Source organism: Ascaphus truei, chromosome 1, assembly GCF_040206685.1.
Source record: "Ascaphus truei isolate aAscTru1 chromosome 1, aAscTru1.hap1, whole genome shotgun sequence".
Lineage (NCBI taxonomy): Eukaryota > Metazoa > Chordata > Amphibia > Anura > Ascaphidae > Ascaphus > Ascaphus truei.
The window spans coordinates 347,068,380-347,087,853 of record NC_134483.1 but is presented as its reverse complement, the minus strand read 5'-3'; the positions used below and the strand labels follow the sequence as shown (position 1 = coordinate 347,087,853).

At 39.9% G+C, this 19,474-nt stretch overlaps 1 long non-coding RNA gene and 1 pseudogene across 1 annotated transcript in view; one reads left to right on the top strand and one right to left on the bottom strand.

Moving 5' to 3' along the window:
* Positions 1 to 218: 218 nt before the first annotated feature.
* On the top strand, positions 219 to 337 carry LOC142473541 (5S ribosomal RNA; annotated as a pseudogene).
* A 10,606-nt stretch (positions 338 to 10,943) lies between these two features.
* LOC142470979 (uncharacterized) overlaps positions 10,944 to 19,474 on the bottom strand; it is a 34,666-nt gene continuing 26,135 nt past the window's right edge. The window contains exons 2-5 of the long non-coding RNA XR_012789358.1: positions 12,457 to 12,532; positions 11,674 to 11,712; positions 11,499 to 11,575; positions 10,944 to 11,309 (exon numbers count right to left, since the gene is read on the bottom strand). This is a non-coding gene — a long non-coding RNA (uncharacterized LOC142470979). The remainder of the gene's footprint in view (positions 11,310 to 11,498; positions 11,576 to 11,673; positions 11,713 to 12,456; positions 12,533 to 19,474) is intronic.

Here is a 19,474-nt window from a genome sequence, read left to right as displayed (position 1 = left end):
AGTACTTGGATGGGAGACCGCCTGGAAATACCAGGTGCTGTAGGCTAAAAATTTTATTTTATCCCCTATATTATGTATTTTATTGTTATTCCTTCCTTTCCATATTTCTCTTCCCCCTCCCCTTTTTCCTTCACCCCCTTCCCCTTTTTCCATTCCCTGTTCCATTTCTAAAGGTTATTAATGATATATTATTTGATATATTATTTGGTATATAATTTGCCTGCAGCCACACCACCCTGAATGTGCCCGATCTTGTCTGATCTCAGAAGCTAAGTAGGGTTGGGCCTGGTTAGTACTTGCATGGGAGACCACCTGGGAGTACCAGGTGCTGTAGGCTAAATATGTTATTTTATCCCCTATATTATGTATTTTATTGTTATTCCTTCCTCTCCATATTTCTCTTTCCCCTTCCCTTTTTCCTTCACATCCTTCCCCTTTTTCCATTCCCTGTTCCATTTTCCACCTCCCTTCCCCCCTCTTTTCCCCCCATTTTTTCATTTTACTTTCCCCTCCACCCCCCCCCCCCCTTTTTTTTTATTTTTTATTCACAGGTCATGCATTTCTCTTATGATTTTTATTATGCTTGTGTGTTGCTCCAATGAGATTTTTCTGTGCTTATTTAATGTGTTATTCTTTTACTTCTATATATAGTTTATTTTTGGATGTATCCAATATTTCATCCTTTTAAGATTTATTATTTGTATGTTGTTCATTCATCTAGCTATTCGTTTTCATTTGTTAGTAGGATATATGTTTAAACTGCTTATAAATAGGCTCTAGTGCTTTATGAAATTCATGTATAATGTTGTCCAGCAATGAAACAGGGTTAAATTTGTGAAATTGAAAGTACCCGCCCACCCTCCGTACTGGCCAATCACAACAGTAAAGGTGATATAAAGGACACCCCTTTTGACCATTGAATTCACCCCCTGACGAAGTCCTTAGTACTGAAACGCATAGGGCGTTTCCCAAAGAGGCGAGTTTGTGGCTGACATTACTGCACGAACGGAGAGAGTACCTTGGAGCTGTTGCTATTTTGCTTGGGACAGCTGTCGCTTCCGGTTTTGCAGTTGCCTGCTGGTGAGCAGTGAGAGCTGTGGGAGGTGTATCTGGAGGGAGTCTCTGACCGTGTTGCTGATTATTACATCATCTGGCTGCGGTGGCTCCAGTGCACCTTGCTGAACCAATGGCTACACCAGAGGTGGCACCAACTGAACAGGCTGATACATTCCCTTCACAGCTTCAAGGCGATTGAGTATATCTCATAAATGCTATTATTTTTACTCTGTTTGTGAGTGCGCTTTTTATATTTTACAATCCCATAAATACTGTTTTATACTTTATCACACTAGGAGTGCGCCTGTTTTTTCTTCTTGTTTTCTGCATATATAAATATAAATATATATATATATAGTGGTTGTGTATCTTTTTTACCTGACGAAAGGGGGTTGTCAACAACCCCCCCCCCCCCGAATTCATGTTTGTAGATTTCACTAAAACCTTTTCCCATTAGGTCATCACAACACTCTGTATGGCATATTTTTCAGATAAATGTAATGGAAATACTTTTGCAGCATATTAAAATATATTCCTTTTTTGCTAGGATGGTGGTAAAGTAATTTTACAATGTATCACAATGTATAATACCAGCAATTCCATTGGCATCAAACATCGGTAACGGGAGATAGAAGAGCTGTGTAAAGTAAGCAAAGTTGTGTGCAATGGAAAACATATCTGATCTGAGTATGTATAATTATTCAGAGTAAGGCTGCGCTTATAGTGCCGGCGATGCGACGTCGCCCGAAAACAAAACAATTGACTCCGTCGCCAGCGCTTACAGCGCAACGGAGCGACGGAGCGTCGAAGCGTCTGGAAAATTGGTAGCGGGTTAAATTTGATTTTTCAGAGGCTTTTGCCACATGTGACAACCTCTGAACCAATCAATCACCCTGTCGCCAGCAACATCGCTAAAAGTTAAAGTATAACTTTCGCTGCTGGCGAAGGGTGACGTCATCCATCGCGTCGCCGTCACGGGCACTATAAGCGAGGCCAAACACTGTATAATCCACTATTGTCTATTAGCCAAGCATTTTTTTCTTCTTACGCTAGAGAATTACAGAGTTCGTAACATACTTGCAGCTACCAATTGACCTGAAAGTTCCCATGGAAGAGCACAATTTGCACCATTAACAAGCTGTGCATAAAGGGCCACACACAGCAGGGAGTAATCATGTCTTAAAAAGAAATAAGACATGTAAAGCAAGTCTTCATTATTCTCTTCTAATTCCAAAACAACGGGGCTGGAACACAAACGACAGGAAAATGTCTTCAATTATGTTCATTATTTAATTCTGCGCTTTTTATGTAATCTAAAATGCACTTTGGGGTCAATTTAACAAGAAAATGAGGTGTATGTTAGAAATGTGCGTGCTGCACTGCTGACACAGGTTCTTGAAATGTGATATGCATTATCCATCCCTGATCCTGCACCTGGGTACCTGCCTGGCAGGACAAGCTGTGGCTTTTTCCACCAGAGTGCCCAACACCACATTTATTTGTTGATGGAAATCTCTGTCGGGCCTTGGTTAATCCCATAAGGTAATGCACATAATTAAATGACTGCTGCCTTCTGCAACTGCTGTCTATCCATGTTTTTAATTAGCCGGCATATCTACATATCTAAAAATGTATTACGCTTCTAGTGGAAATGTACATCAGTATGTGGAATGAAGATCAAAATATATCTCCTTTTCTTTTCAGCTGCTTCCTAAACGATGGGTGATTATTTGTGCCATTATTCTTCCTGGTCTTTACATGGTATCTGTCAAAGTGGAAGACACACACATGCACTGTATTCTCTGCTGTCTACTTCCAATCACTATTTTCTTTCCCCTGGTGTTTTCTAAAACTTGACCAGTGTGATTAAAGGTGTATGGCTGAAAAGCGTATATATGGGAAGAGCTCTAGCACGCAGTCGTCTTTCCATGTCATTGCAATCCTGTTTCTAAAAATAAAAACAACTCTAATGAAATATTATGTAATAAGCTTGATTTTTTTTATTGTGCATTTGTTTAGTAAAAATGCACACTACATCTTCATATCAATCTGCATATTTTCTGCTAATGAGATTTGGATACTAGTTTTGGCAACATCAGTTGATTAGCCTGTACCTTTGAACAGTTTACTTGTTAATTGTTTTTGCTTATGAAACGTTTGGCTGGTCAGAGTATGTAACTTTGTACTGTTATCATTAACATTATTTTCTTTCATGTAGCGCAAACCATGTAAACAGCATTTTACAGAATTAACGTACCGACATAAATGTACACAGGATGTCTGCATATTTGCCTTTGATAAGTCTGTCCTTCAGCAGCCCATCTGTTCTGTGAAATGTATTCACTCTCAATAAAGGTAACTTTTTGTATACGTTGATTGAACCACCGGACGTAGGGCTGGCCTTAGGACAAGGCGAGCAAGGCAGTCGCCTTGTGCCCGCACCTTCGGGGACCCCACGCTCCCTCCTCTCTATCATCCTGTCGGCGCAGTAATACAACTTCCACCCGACCGAAGGGGGGAGCTAGAGGAGGGAGCGCGGGGCCCCCAGACGGCAGAGAGAGGTGTGTCACTGTGTGTGTCTGTCTCTGTGTATGTGTGTGTGTCTGTCTGTGTTCGTTTGTGAGAGGGGTCTTACCTTTTCCGGATCGGGCCACCTCCTGTAGCCTCACATTGCCATGGTGACCGACGTCACATGCCGCAGTGATGTCATAACGCTGTCGGAGGAGGGCAGCTCGTCAAGCTAAGTCCTCTTAACTTTTTTACAGGTGGGGCCCCACTGCCAGCGTGCCGCCTTGGGCACCGCAAGCCTAAGGCTGGCTATTTTGCACGGGTACATTAAGTAAATATTAAGCTTTCCTGCCCCACTTGAGAACATACAGAAATGGACATATATTTGTGCATTGACAAGATACAACACTAAGGCCTTCTTGAATGGACCGGAAGGAGTTTTCCGACACCACAAGGCTCTGGTTTAAAAAAGGGCCCTGGAAATAATATTTGTTTTCCTATATAGTGCACTCAATTGTATTGTATGTCTTTATTTATATAGCGCCATTAATCTACAAAGCGCTTCACAGTAGTAATACATGTGGTAATCATATAAATAACAAATAATATAATATAAATAACAGGTCATGGGAATAAGTGCTTCAGACAAACGTAACATTTAGGAAGAGGAGTCCCTGCTCCGAGGAGCTTACAATCTAATTGGTATGTAGGAGGAGCGTACAGAAACAGTAGGAGGGCATTTTGGTAAGTGCTTCTGCAGGGGGCCAAGCTTTATGTATCGTGTCTAGTAATATCTACGGTGCTACTCATATGCTTCTTTAAGCAAGTGTGTCTTAAGGTGGGTCTTAAAGGTGGATAGAGTGGGTGCTAGTCGGGTATCGAGGGGAAGGGCATTACAGGGGTGTGGGGCAGTCAGTGAGAAAGGTTTAAGGTGGGAGAGGACTTTAGATACAAAGGGGGTAGAGAGAAGACATTCTTGAGCAGAACGCAATGCACGGGATGGTGCATAGCGAGAAATTAGGGCTGAGATGTAAGGAGGGGGAGAAGAGTGTAAAGCTTTAAAAGTGAGGAGAATTGCATGTGTGATGCGGGATTTGATAGGAAGCCAGGAGAGTGATTTCAGCAGGGGAGATGCTGAGACAGATTTAGGAAAGAGTACAGTGATTCTGGCAGCAGCGTTTAGGATAGATTGTAGGGGAGACAGGTGAGAGGCAGGAAGGCCGGACAGCAGGAGGTTACAGTAGTCGAGACGGGAGAGAATGAGGGCCTGAGTCAGAGTTTTAGCAGTCGAGCAACAGAGGAAAGTATATTCTTAGTATGTACGAGAGAAATATATACTTCTCTCCATTAGAATTGCCGGCGGTACATTGGTGGACAATACTTTACATTACAATTCAGCTCACTTGCGATTTTGACCTGGGCGCTCCTGCACTGATTCATTTGAATGCATGCTACAACCATTCAAGGCCTGTCCAGCCGGATGTTGCTGCTGGTTTGTGCCACCCATGGAATTATGCAAGAAGCATTTATATATATATATATATATATAGATGAATTCTCTCTTCTGTATGCTATTGCTGACCCATGGTATTCTGGAAATCTACTAAGAGGTATCAACACCTGGTAAACCTAATCCAGTTTTTTTTCAATGCGATTTATTTTATTTTATATATTGTAAGTGAGCATTTGTCTATCCGATTTTTATAATTAAACATTTTGATACTTTATTACACCATGCAGCGTGAGCTTCTCATCCTTATTTTCCAGAAATCTTCATGATGTGGTTCATCCTTGGAGAAGCTGTCCCCATTTCCTGACTTCATGGGAGGTTTTTCTTTTATCTTTCAATATTGAATCTTAAGCATTCTAAAAGGCAATAATGGACATATTCCTGTTTTATAGGAAATGGTACATCACATTTGTCCTGACTCTTGCCTTGCATACCTGTCTATTTCTTCAGCAGACATATGCTGATCCATGACATGCAGTATTAGTGACTTAAAATCCTAAACTAAGCATTAGTGCGTTATATAAAGCATTCTGTTAAATTCAACTCTTTATTAACTCTTTTCATTTTTGGGACAATTTTTTAAGTACTCACCCTTGACTATTACTATTAATTTATGAATTATTTATTCCCTATAGTATATGTACATGTAATCCCTCCCTGCCCGGCTCCTAGGGAGTTTACATCAGTGGATCGGCTCTAGCTGCGGATCTGCATTAACAGTACTCTCTGGCTTCAGGGAAGGGGCAATTCCCACACCGACAAAAGGTATTGGGGTCACTAATGGGCCTAGCACTACCGGGATAATACAGAAGGGTATCCCGAACAGAAAAGGAGGGGGTACGGGTCTAAGAACAGTTAAGCAACTAAGAGATACACCTCCCTTTGAGTGTTAAGAGTGGACATTCATGGAAGCACATAAAGCAGTTTCATGATAATATCATGAGATATTACGTTTTTTAATCAAGCTGGTGCTTCAAGGGTTAATGTGGTTACCATTTGTCTTAAAAATACAAGATATTGGGTTTATGACAGGCTCCCTCCTGGGTCTGTGCTGATCTTAAAAGAGGGCCTAATATGGGGAGGGGGGGGGGTATATCACTAAATGTGAAATGTGCTGATGGCCAGATCCTGGGATGTTAGCCTCAAAGAAAACTATGGACCCTATGCAGTAAGCGCCGAAAAAGTGCAATGGCCAAGCTTACCGACTTGGCATGATGTTGGCGATTTTCCCTCTCCGTATGCAGTAAGTGCCGAATCCCTTGAAAATCAAGTCGAAAACATTTCCGCCCACTCTCACGATGATTTGCGGATCACACACAGGTGTATCGGCGTGCATGGCGGGGTGCTGTTAGGTTCGCCAATCAAACTTCTTGCTGAATCAGGCGAAGCAAGCATGTATTGGATAGCGCGGCCTATTTAAAGGCAACGTGTACTGTTAATCATTCTCTGTGTTGTTGGGAGTGAGAGAGAGAGACGCACAGAGCTGGGCGATTTAATATTTGCATATTGACTGAGAGAGTTGTTGTGTATTGTGAGAGCTTTGTCCTTTGTTGTTTTGTTTACATCTTTGTCTTGTTTTGTATGTGTAAGTGTTTAGTGTGATTGGCTTTACATTTGTTTTCTGTTCTTTGTGAGTGCTAGAGGTATGGCCGCAAGGCGTGGGAAGAGTGATGCTGGTGTGAGTGGTACTGCTAGACGTGCTAGTACGCGTTGGAGTGAACGTACGGTTCAGGAGAGTGATGTTGCTGGGAGTGCGAGTGCTGTTGCTGGGAGTGCGAGTGCTGTTGCTGGGAGTGCGAGTGCTGTTGCTGGGAGTGCGAGTGCTGTTGATGTGAGTGTGAGTGCTGCTGGTGGCTCAGTTGCTGATGGGGTGTCTGGTGGTGGCGTGCTTGCTGGTGGGCCACTTTTGGAGTCTCTTCCATTGGAAGAAGGAGAGTCCAGTCAGCACCAGCCAAGCTCTGAGCCTAAACGTGCTCGGAAGAAACGTGTGGAGCAGCCACGTAATCCTCGCTTCAATGACAACGAAAACACAGCTCTTGTCACTGGGATTCTGGAGCACTATCACAGTCTGTTTGGCCATTTAGTATGTAAGTCTACCTTTGCATTCATTCTTCAAATACATGTTATCGTAGGTCATGTGAGGTGTCATAATATGCAAATATGGGTCCATAATATCTATCAATTTAACTTTTGTTGTAAACACATATTTTAATCATGCTTTACAACGACAAGAACACTCAGTTGTTCAATTTGTGCAAACTTCATACAATATTAATGCAAGCTTCATTACATGTCTATGTTTACAAGTGAATGCTCATGTGCTACACATATTACACCTAAACAAGCATGTTTGGTATCTCTTGGAACAGCTAGCATTGTAGGAAATGGTTCGTTGTATTAGTAAGAATTAACGTCATATATTTTTTATGTATTTCAAGCGCGGACAAGTTCAGCATCCAAAACAGAAAAGTGGAAACAAATACTACTTGGTGTGAATGCGTGTGGGAATCGTGTCAGGGACCGGAATAATTGTCGCAAGAGATTTGACGATATTAGGGCAAAATTAAAAAGAAAAATACAACAACAACGCTTGCATGTTTCTGGCACTGGAGGTGGCCCGCTAGCACAACGTCTCATCTTAACTCCATTGGAGGAGCAGCTTCGGGAAAAATTACTTTCCGTCGTCGTTGAGGGTTTGGCCGGTGACAGAGATATCGGAATTTATTCGTCAGAATTTCCACCAGGTGAGAAATGTTACTGTACTAGGCGTGTCGTAGGTTACAATTATTTTCTATATTTCCGCTGCTATTTATACTTTCTTCCCAATAGAAGCATACCTACATCTATATATGTATATATGTCTCTCTCTCTCTATATATATATCTATCAATATATATTTATATTTCGTTGTCCTACTACAATCACTAAATAATATATAACGTGGCACTGCGTGCTCATTTGCATGTCATCTCCCACAATCCTTTGCTGCAGTGGAAGCAATTTATGCTGGTCGAATATGGGGAACAACAGGGTTGCACACATGTCTAAGACATGCAAATGAGCAAACATTAATATGTACTGTTGCAGTACATACATATATATAATAGTAATTTATATAGAATTTATTTAACACCTACAAACACGACATTACTGCCTTTTCAAATCATGCATCGAAGATATTGCATGCAACGGCCATCAAACATCACTTGCACTAACACATTTGCTTTTGTTTAGAAAAAGGTCCTTTTTTGCTTCATCTCTTATACAGAGTGCATAATGAGGCACACGTTGCATATGTTATGTAATTGTGTTCATAGGTAGCACACTTCAGACTACTATTTAGCTCATCTACCATTGTGTTCAAGCAGCTGCAATTAATGTCATCACAGCATACACGTGAACTCAGGGGGTGGGGTTGTGCACACAGCCAAATAACAGGGTCATGTTACGGTCAACTTTGTTGACACCATTTTCTGCTGCTTGAATTAATTGAAAGGTCAGGGTGATTTCAGTTTTTGGGGGAGGGACTACAGTTCTTAAAACCTGACAAGCTAAACAGAAGTTAATCACACTCATTTGAAATGGTAACTCTATGTACAAATTCACCCACCAAACCATTATGTATCAAACCGTAAGTTACTCTCCAGTTGTAATCCAGGGGGAGCATGGAGTGAAATAGAACAAAAAAGACAAGAAAAACAATCTAAGTGTAGACAGTTTTAGAATAGTGTATAAATTATGTGTTCTGTCTTGGCTCGTATGTGTTGCCTACTTACAAGATGTAAGTCAAAATCAAGCGGTTTTGACACACAATGGTCTCTGCTAGAAGGATTTCTCCACCAGGTAATGGGGTCTCCAACTCTCAGCTCAGCAGCAATGTGTATGTAAAAGAAAGGATAACCATAGTGCAGACCAGTACAATATAAAAAAATTCGACTTTATAGGGTTAAAAAATGAACACTTACAATAAAAACAAGTGATTTAAGCATGTCACAATTTTTGTGATCAAGGAGAGAAGAGTTTGTTAACTTCAGGCTCACCCGCCTCCTCCGATGTGACTTGGTGTGAACCACCACTCTCTGGGACTCTGTACCTCCGGCGGTGGATGCCGTCTTCCAGGCCTTTCTCCCCTAGTGGGCTCCCTCTTATGTGGGTTATTCGGCTCCCATTAACAGATGCTGGCAAGCACTGTACTTGGAGCTGGCTCTCGGGTGGATGATTCTGCCTCCCTCTCACGCCGATGCGTCACTTCCGCTCCGTCCCGATACGTCACTTCCGGTCGCGGTTGTGTGAGTATCTGTTTGGAAATCTCTCCTCTCTCCTCTCTCCTCTCAGGGTGGCTACCACTCTACGCATTTCGCCAAAAAAGGGTGCGTGGCTTCCTCAGGAGTGTACCGCCCCCTACTCTATGGTATCTTTATATACCCTCCATAATTGGTATTTGATCTCAAACACTTGTGTAAAAAATGGTCCGCACTGATTGCCATCTATACATCTATATGCATGGTGGAGCGCTTTCAAATAGGAATAGGATCCTATGACTATTGATGCGGTTAACCTGTTAGTGTCTGTCTAAAACCGCAATGTGGGGTGATAGGAAGAATTACTCCTTTTGCTGTTTGATATGGGTGATCCAATTACATAAAGGGTGATGAAGTGGAATCAAAATTTATCCACAATATAATTTTCAATTGATGGGAATAATGTGATAGAATGGGGGTCAGTTGGAGTGGGATAGGGTTGAAGCTGACTTATTTTATGCTATAAATGGATCCAGTATCATGTTTTAACCCAGCAGGGAATGGGTTACAACGCATGAATCAATTATGAAAAAAGGGGAAAAAAGCTCCCAAAGTTTAGACTATGGGGGCCTTAAAAATGTTTATGTTGGTAAACAAATTATACCTCACATTTTTCAATGTGTGATATATGCAAAAATGTACAAAATGTACAAGAGAGCTCCATCATGTATACAATTTTTTTATATTCATGGGGATTCACATTTATATTCAAGAGGGGTTGGGTGTATATTCAATATTATTGTTAACAGTTTATACATAGAAGTAAATAAGCTGATGGGAAATAAACAACCTTATATTCTGCAGCATAACTCTTATATATATTCTTTACAACTTTTATACAAATGTAATAAAATCCTTTGCTAAGTGCATAGCTTGAGGGTAATAGGCTGGATGATATACAGTGACACAAATATCGATCTTATACCTAGAAAACAGATGACCAGTGCGTGCTGCGGGAGAAAAAAAAAATATGATTCACACGGGTTTAAAACCCAAGTCCTCCTTCTATCCTCATTTTGCCAAGGGGAATCATCTGGAAACTTTTTTTCCAGATCATCAATACAGATTTTGAGAACCTGGCGGCACACAAACAGAAATTAAAAGAAAATCTCACAAAACAAGAAAAAACAGCCTTGAAAGAAATCATAGACAATGAGGAATTAGTGATAAAACAGGCTGATAAAGGGGGAGGGACTGTCCTAATGGACAGGGATAAGTACAACCAGGAATCTTTAAGACTACTGGGGGATGAAGAAACATACACTATGTTGAAGAAGAACCCAATAAATGAATTCACAGAGGAGCTGAGGTGTTTATTGGAGAAGGGTAAGAACATGGAGGTACTGGATGAGGGGGAATATAGGTTTCTGTACAGTGACAAATCAAAAGTTCCGGTATTTTACCAACTGCCAAAAATTCACAAGAGTGAAGTCAATCCCCCAGGCAGACCCATAGTCTCGGGGATTGACTCACTAACAGCCAATTTGTCACTGTACATAGACATATTCCTTCAGAAGTATGTCACACAACAAAAAGCTTACTTAAAGGACACCACAGATTTATTAAATACATTAAGTAAGGTGAGATGGGAAAGGCAATTCATAATGGCAACATGCGACGTTGTGTCGTTATACACATCAATTGATCACGCAAAAGGATGCAGAGCCATAAAAAGTTTTTTATTGAAGGATGCTGACCTTGCAGAGGTACAAGCTAACTTCATTATTGATGGAATTATGTTTATTTTGCAGCACAACTTTTTTTGGTACGAGGGAAGTCATTACTTGCAGAAACGAGGAACGGCGATGGGGACCAGGTTCGCCCCGAGCTACGCCAACCTCTTCATGGCGTCATGGGAGGAAGATAACATCTGGCCAAATGGAGAGCTTGGGGAGGGCCTGGTCCTCTGGCGTCGTTTCATCGATGATGTGTACCTAATTTGGGGGGACGGAGAAAGTAAGTTGAAAGAATTTTTAATAGGCATAGAGAACGAAGAGCTGAATCTAAAATTTACGAGTGAGTACAGTGACAAAAAGGTCAATTATTTAGACCTAGAAATTTATATAGAAAATGATCAAATAAAGACAAAAACATTTTTTAAGGAAACAGATAAAAACAATTACATTTTGCGTACAAGTTGTCATCTTCCAAGGTGGATGGACGGAGTTCCATCAAGTCAGTTCACCAGAATTAAAAGGAACTGCAGTGAGAGAGAAACGTTTTTACAACAATCAACAAAATTAAAGGAGAGATTCATAGAGAAGAAATATAAAGAGGAGAAGTTAGATGAAGCCTTACTGAAAATAGATAAACTGGAGAGGGAAGATCTTCTGAAATCTAGAGCGAAAGATAAAACAACAAAGAATAAGTCAGACTTTGCGTTCCTCACAAACTATAACGGGGAAGCTAAGGAAATTAGGAAGATCATACACAAACACTGGGCCATACTTAAGAATGACCCAGTTTTGGGAAGTGAATTACCAGAATATCCGAACATCATTTTCAGAAAGGCGCGCAACTTAAAATCTACATTAGCTCCAAGTATCCTCAAACAAAAAGCAAAGCCTCAGAACTGGTTACAATCTAATAAAGGTTTTCATGGATGCAAGACATGCAGGACATGTCAATTTAAATCCAATAATAAATTGGAATTTACATCAAACAACACAGGGGAAAGGTTCAATATAGAATCTAGTCTAACTTGCAGGTCAGACCATGTGGTGTACCTCCTGGAGTGCCCATGCAAATTACAGTATGTGGGGAAGACTGAGAGACCAATAAGAACTAGAATTATTAAACATCTGAGTAGCATTAAAAGATCTCTTTTAACACACAGTCTTTCCAAACATTTCATGGAAAAGCACCAGGGGGACGCCACAGGTCTGACTTACATGCCCATAGAACATGTTGCGGGCCACTGGCGGGGGGGAGATCGCAATATGGAACTCGTGAGAAGGGAGACTTTCTGGATTCATAGGTTGCGGACTCTCTCCCCCAGGGGCCTTAACATGGAAATTGAGATAGCACCCTTCTTGTAACCCAGTTAACATAGGAGACTTTGAAATTCCAGATTGAACTAACCGGTTCTTTTGCTTTCTCCACCTGTTGTTTTCTCTCCTTTTTTTCTCTCCCGCAGCACGCACTGGTCATCTGTTTTCTAGGTATAAGATCGATATTTGTGTCACTGTATATCATCCAGCCTATTACCCTCAAGTTATGCACTTAGCAAAGGATTTTATTACATTTGTATAAAAGTTGTAAAGAATATATATGAGTTATGCTGCAGAATGTAAGGTTGTTTATTTCCCATCAGCTTATTTACTTCTATGTATAAACTCTTAACAATAACATTGAATATACACCCAACCCCTCTTGAATATAAATGTGAATCCCCATGAATATATAAAATTTGTATACATGATGGAGCTCTCTTGTACATTTTGTACATTTTTGCATATATCACACGTTGAAAAATGTGAGGTATAATTTGTTTACCAACATAAACATTTTTAAGGCCCCCATAGTCTAAACTTTGGGAGCTTTTTTCCCCTTTTTTCATAATTGATTCATGCATGTAACCCATTCCCTGCTGGGTTAAAACATGATACTGGATCCATTTATAGCATAAAATAAGTCAGCTTCAACCCTATCCCACTCCAACTGACCCCCATTCTATCACATTATTCCCATCAATTGAAAATTATATTGTGGATAAATTTTGATTCCACTTCATCACCCTTTATGTAATTGGATCACCCATATCAAACAGCAAAAGGAGTAATTCTTCCTATCACCCCACATTGCGGTTTTAGACAGACACTAACAGGTTAACCGCATCAATAGTCATAGGATCCTATTCCTATTTGAAAGCGCTCCACCATGCATATAGATGTATAGATGGCAATCAGTGCGGACCATTTTTTACACAAGTGTTTGAGATCAAATACCAATTATGGAGGGTATATAAAGACACCATAGAGTAAGGGGCGGTACACTCCTGAGGAAGCCACGCACCCTTTTTTGGCGAAACGCGTAGAGTGGTAGCCACCCTGAGAGGAGAGAGGAGAGATTTCCAAATAGATACTCACACAACCGCGACTGGAAGTGACGTATCGGGACGGAGCGGAAGTGACGCATCGGCGTGAGAGGGAGGCAGAATCATCCACCCGAGAGCCAGCTCCAAGTACAGTGCTTGCCAGCATCTGTTAATGGGAGCCGAATAACCCACATAAGAGGGAGCCCACGAGGGGAGAAAGGCCTGGAAGACGGCATCCACCGCCGGAGGTACAGAGTCCCAGAGAGTGGTGGTTCACACCAAGTCACATCGGAGGAGGCGGGTGAGCCTGAAATTAACAAACTCTTCTCTCCTTGATCACAAAAATTGTGACACATGCTTAAATCACTTGTTTTTATTGTAAGTGTTCATTTTTTAACCCTATAAAGTCGATTTTTTTTATATTGTACTGGTCTGCACTATGGTTATCCTTTCTTTTACATACACATTGCTGCTGAGCTGAGAGTTGGAGACCCCATTACCTGGTGGAGAAATCCTTCTAGCAGAGACCATTGTGTGTCAAAACCGCTTGATTTTGACTTACATCTTGTAAGTAGGCAACACATACGAGCCAAGACAGAACACATAATTTATACACTATTCTAAAACTGTCTACACTTAGATTGTTTTTCTTGTCTTTTTTGTTCTATTTCCCTCCATGCTCCCCCTGGATTACAACTGGAGAGTGACGATTTGTGGGACTAGTGAAACCAGTCCCCACCAGCTGGGTTTGAGCAGGGGGTTTGAACTTTATAATATCATTTGCACGTTATTTGAGCACATCACCATTGTTTTATAATCAATTGATTTTGTTAAAATTCACTGTATAACACAAGTGTACACTAATAGAGTTAGCGCCGTTTCTTTCACCTTCACGTAGCTCAAACCGTAAGTTACACATTCGTTCACTCAGATCTATTGTTCAACTTATATCAACACCACATTATGACACCAGTAGCATCTGTGAGTGACACACTGCATGTGTTGTGTTGTTGAGTGGCAGCCACATTCAGGCCTGCAACAGCTTCTATTAATGTAGCACACATATCCTGTAACAAAAACAATAACTTTTCCAATATTACCTACTTAATGATAAGCATTGTCAACGTTGATCTCATGATAGTGATGTACATTATTATTGTGATATTACTGCACAACATATGCAGGGTATGTCCAATATTAATAATATTTTGCTAACGCATTACTGCATAAACATTGTATGTTGTATGTTAGTGAACTAAAATGTCCAAAGTACACTGGCATGTTATTGTTATTAAACAATTGTTATTGTTATTAAAATGAATAATGTTCAGTTTGCCACACACATATTTTCAGTTCATGAAGTGATGCTGTTAGATAGCCATAAATACTCAAGATACACTAACTCAATGTTCATTATGTACACATGTCAATTAACAACTGATGTTATTGTTCTATATAGTTGCTCCTGGAGGACATGTGTCACCTGAGACTGAACAAGTGTCTTCACCGGGGTCATGCAGCTCATCGCACCTGGAAGATGAGTGTATGAGGTGCAGGACATATAATATGTTCATTTATATATGTTATGTTGACATGTTAATTAATTGTTTTTGACATGTTATTTAAATTGGATCACTTAGTGTAATTGAAAATGAAGTGTTTTAAGAGAACATGTATTGTGTTTGTGATGTAAAGTATCATGTAGGAGTTGTGAGGTTTGAACAACCTTTCATTCATTCTTATTTCACACTGAGTCGAAACATAATTCTTAAGTCAAGGTACATTTTAATGTGACGTCATAAAACATATGGAAACATGTTAGGTGTTACTTCTTATCACAGTGTATAATTACATAGTAAAACAGCAGACATTTGCATGCCATTTCATCATGTGTTCATTTATTTTTAGAACATGATGATGCCAAAGACACAGAAATGCAATCAAGTGACCATGAAGAGGTTCCTATTCAAAGAGTAACACAGGCAATTCCTCCAGCAAGTAACACATACGCAGCAATAGCAGCTTCTGAAGAAAAAATTGTTGAAGCAGAAAATCGTCGCCATTCAGATCTGATATCAGTGCACGAAAGGATGATATCACTGCAGGAAGAAACGATATCACAATTGTCACATCTCCACAGAGTCTTCATTGAAGTTCCTAAACAGATACAAAAATTAAACACGACATTAGAAGCAGTAGTTGTTCAGCTAACCCAAGCAAATCACTTGAGAATGACTACAACAGCACATCATTTCAACTTTAACCCATCAGAGGAAGGATCTTTAGATGCTGCTACTTTTTCACCCCATGCATCTGATCTTCATTCCCCAGGTCGGGATGTTACCGGTACAGTAGCTGAAAGTTCTGTGCATGTTCCTCTCAACATCCAACCGCTGGCATCTGTAGAAAATCTGGAGCTGACACTTACAAAGGAGGCACCAAAAAGAAAAATGCAAAAGCAGTTACTACTGACCAGTTTTTGGAAACAAACTAAAAAACACAAACATGAAACGGAGCAAGCATCAGTTGTACACTGTGTACCAACTTGTTCACAAGTGCCACTGCCCACAAGCCCTGCCCGTGAAGTGTCACTGGCCACAAGCCCTGCCCGTGAAGTGTCACTGGCCACAAGCCCTGCCCGTGAAGTGTCACTGGCCACAAGCCCTGCCCGTGAAGTGTCATTGGCCACAAGCCCTGCCCATGAAGTGTCACTGGCCACAAGCCCTGTCCGTGAAGTGTCACTGGCCACAAGCCCTGCCCGTGAAGTGTCACAGGCCACAAGCCCTGCCTGTGAAGTGTCACTGGCCACAAGCCCTGCCCGTGAAGTGTCACAGGCCACAAGCCCTGCCCGTGAAGTGTCACAGGCCACAAGCCCTGCCCGTGAAGTGCCACAGGCCAGTCAAACTGGCTCTGTTTTGCTTAAAGTTGTAGCCAAACGGAAAAAAAAACCCAACCAACAACAAGCAGGCCTGTGACTCGGTCTCAAAAGGAAAAAAAGAATAAATTTTCTAATTAAGTAAATCTGTATTTGGCCTTGTGTTGATGACTTGAGATTATCTAATGAATATTGTATGTATGATCAAGACCTGTTGTTTCCAAACATTCAAGTATGTCCTTGTACACGTGAAGGTTTGGAAATGTTCACAGTCCGAATGAATGCATAATGTAATTAATATTTATGTATTAATCATTTTGTTCAGTAATGGTCCAACATTACACACAATATTTAGAGAAGCTGACATTCACTTAGCTGCAAAAGATTGTATTTGGGTGTGTTTGGTAGGTAATTTAGGTAATCATTGCATGTTAATAGTATTCACATGCAAGTTAAAATAAATATATATTTAACTGCTAACATTCTACATTTCAGTTTTGTGCAGGATGAACTGTCAAATATTACTTACCTTCACCTTCCTTGAAGCTTCTTAATGTTGGCCTTTCATCATGTATGAGTACTGGTTTCAATAACATATCTGTGAATGTGTAGTAATATATATCTAGTATCTATATATATATGTACACACACAGTGTATAACTAAAAAAAAAATATATATATATATATATATATATATATATTAATGTTTTAAACATGTAAATTTGTCTAGAGGTTTTTTATCAAAAGATATATATGATGCTTCCTTGTGAAAACACAGTATTGAAAGAAAACAGGCCTTATGTTAGTGAAATATACATGATCTGACCCTTTAACAATATGGGCCTATTATTATGAAGCACATAATTCACTCACCTTGATCACCATTTAAATAGGTTTCATACAAGGCCTACTTACTGCCATCAATATGTTCAGTGTAGAACTGGATTAAATAGATATATTATATGTTGTAACACTACAGGCCTTGTAAACTCACAAAAGGCCTTGTTTGATGTTAACTCCAAATTGGACACAGCTGACTCTAATAGGCCCTCAAACATACTTACCCTGTAATGTTTAAACCTTTAAATAAGTCTGACCAATATAACAATCCCTGTTTACATATAAGGCCTTAAATACCTTAACATACACACACACACACACACACACACACACACACACACACACACACACACACACACACACACACACACACACACACACACACACACACACACACACACACACACACACACACACACACACACACACACATATATTTCATTGTTGGTTTCTGAGACATATATATATATATCTATTTTAAAATATACATATGTATGTGTTTATGAGATAGATATATATATATATATATATATATATATATATATATATATATATCTATCTATCTATCTATCTATCTATCTATCTATCTATCTATCTATCTATCTATATATATATATATATATCTATATATATATATATATATATATATATATATATATATATAGATATCTAGATATACACACATAGTCAAACTGTGTGAGACAGACAGGGAATTAACCAGACAGAAAGATACACACAGTGAAATGTTGAAAAAAAGACAGAGAAAAACATTAGCAGGTGTGTGTGTATATCTCATTATATGTCACTGTAGGCAGTTTTTTCATAATGCCAACACTGTAGAATTTCTCACCCACATTGTTTTTTAATTAAAATCCTAAACTTGTTTTGAGAATGTAGATTAACTTAAAAACAATGTAACTTTCACAGTGAAAATGCAATCTTAACCAAAAAATGTGTGCCAATTATTTCTACACATTCAAATTGGTGGTTTAAAAAAGGAGTGAAACATGGAACTTGAAGTCTGACCTTGACAAAAAACCCACAAAGATAACATTTAAATAGTTTCACATTCAGAAGAAAAAACCTACAACTCAAGTTTCACACACAGAGACGCAGCAATGGCAGAGAATACAACATTGAACAGCCATCCGCATAAATCTTATAAAATAATGATAGCAGAGGCCATCATATCAACTGAACAACACAAAGCCAACGTGGGGCAGATCTATGACTTGATCAGAAGTAAATATCCATATTACCAAGACCTGTGCCGCGCTGGAAATTTTAAATCATCTGTACGATTCACTTTATTAATAAATGAATGTTTTGAACGTGTCCAGGATAACCTACATGAAAGGTATGGATTTTGGCAGATTGCACCACAATTTAAAATTACCATGGAACATGGCACATATCTTCTGATAAGTAGCATATTTATTCCTAATACCGATAGCAATGGATCCGCTACTACTGTTCCGTCTGAATCGATACCTGCTGCAATATCTGCACCCTCCATTCCTGAAGCACAGATGCAAGATGAACATAACTACAATGATGTTTTTCCAAACCTTTTTGGTCAAAACACATTAGAATGGCAAAACCAAGAACTGTACGTACCTCCGGACGTATTGTTTGAAGAAGGCAGTGGCGATTCCTATGAACGCCTCATGGAGATGTGTGTCCTATAGGATTCAACGGTTGCCTCAACCATGGATGAAAATGCATTGTCTTTCTGGAGCGACCAGTTGCAGCCAAACGAAGTGTTACTTCTACAAGAATGGTAAATATAATAATTGTTATGCGTTGACTCACCGTTAAAAGTTGAATTTTTTTTCAATTCACCATTTTTACGCTAAATGCGTGGATACAGCGTAACATTGCAGACAGCATAACATGTAGCGTTCACAAACACATTGTTTCCTATTACAATATACTACAACCAGAAACATTAGTACACATTGGTAACGGAATAAATATACCTAGTTTCCTATCTCTTAAAACATATCATTGCAACATGTTACCATAACTTTAACACACACCTCTTTTTTTTTTCATGCAACATCTAACAAAAGAGGGTCGGCCACATATGACGTGGGACACTTGTCATGTGCCAAGGCGTCCTTAAAAAGGATTACGGGTGTAAGCCCCGCCCCCAACCGACGTGCGCGCGTCAAAGCCTATTGGCTGTGTCCATTTGTTATTGTTACGGTCACTGCACTGTGTCATGTGCGCGCGTCTGTGTTTGTGGGCGTTCACAGTGCGGTAGCCCAATGTTAATTCAGTGGGAGGAGTGTTTGCGTGCACTTCACGCTGCCATAACATGACGTCGCACGTATTGTATTCTCTCA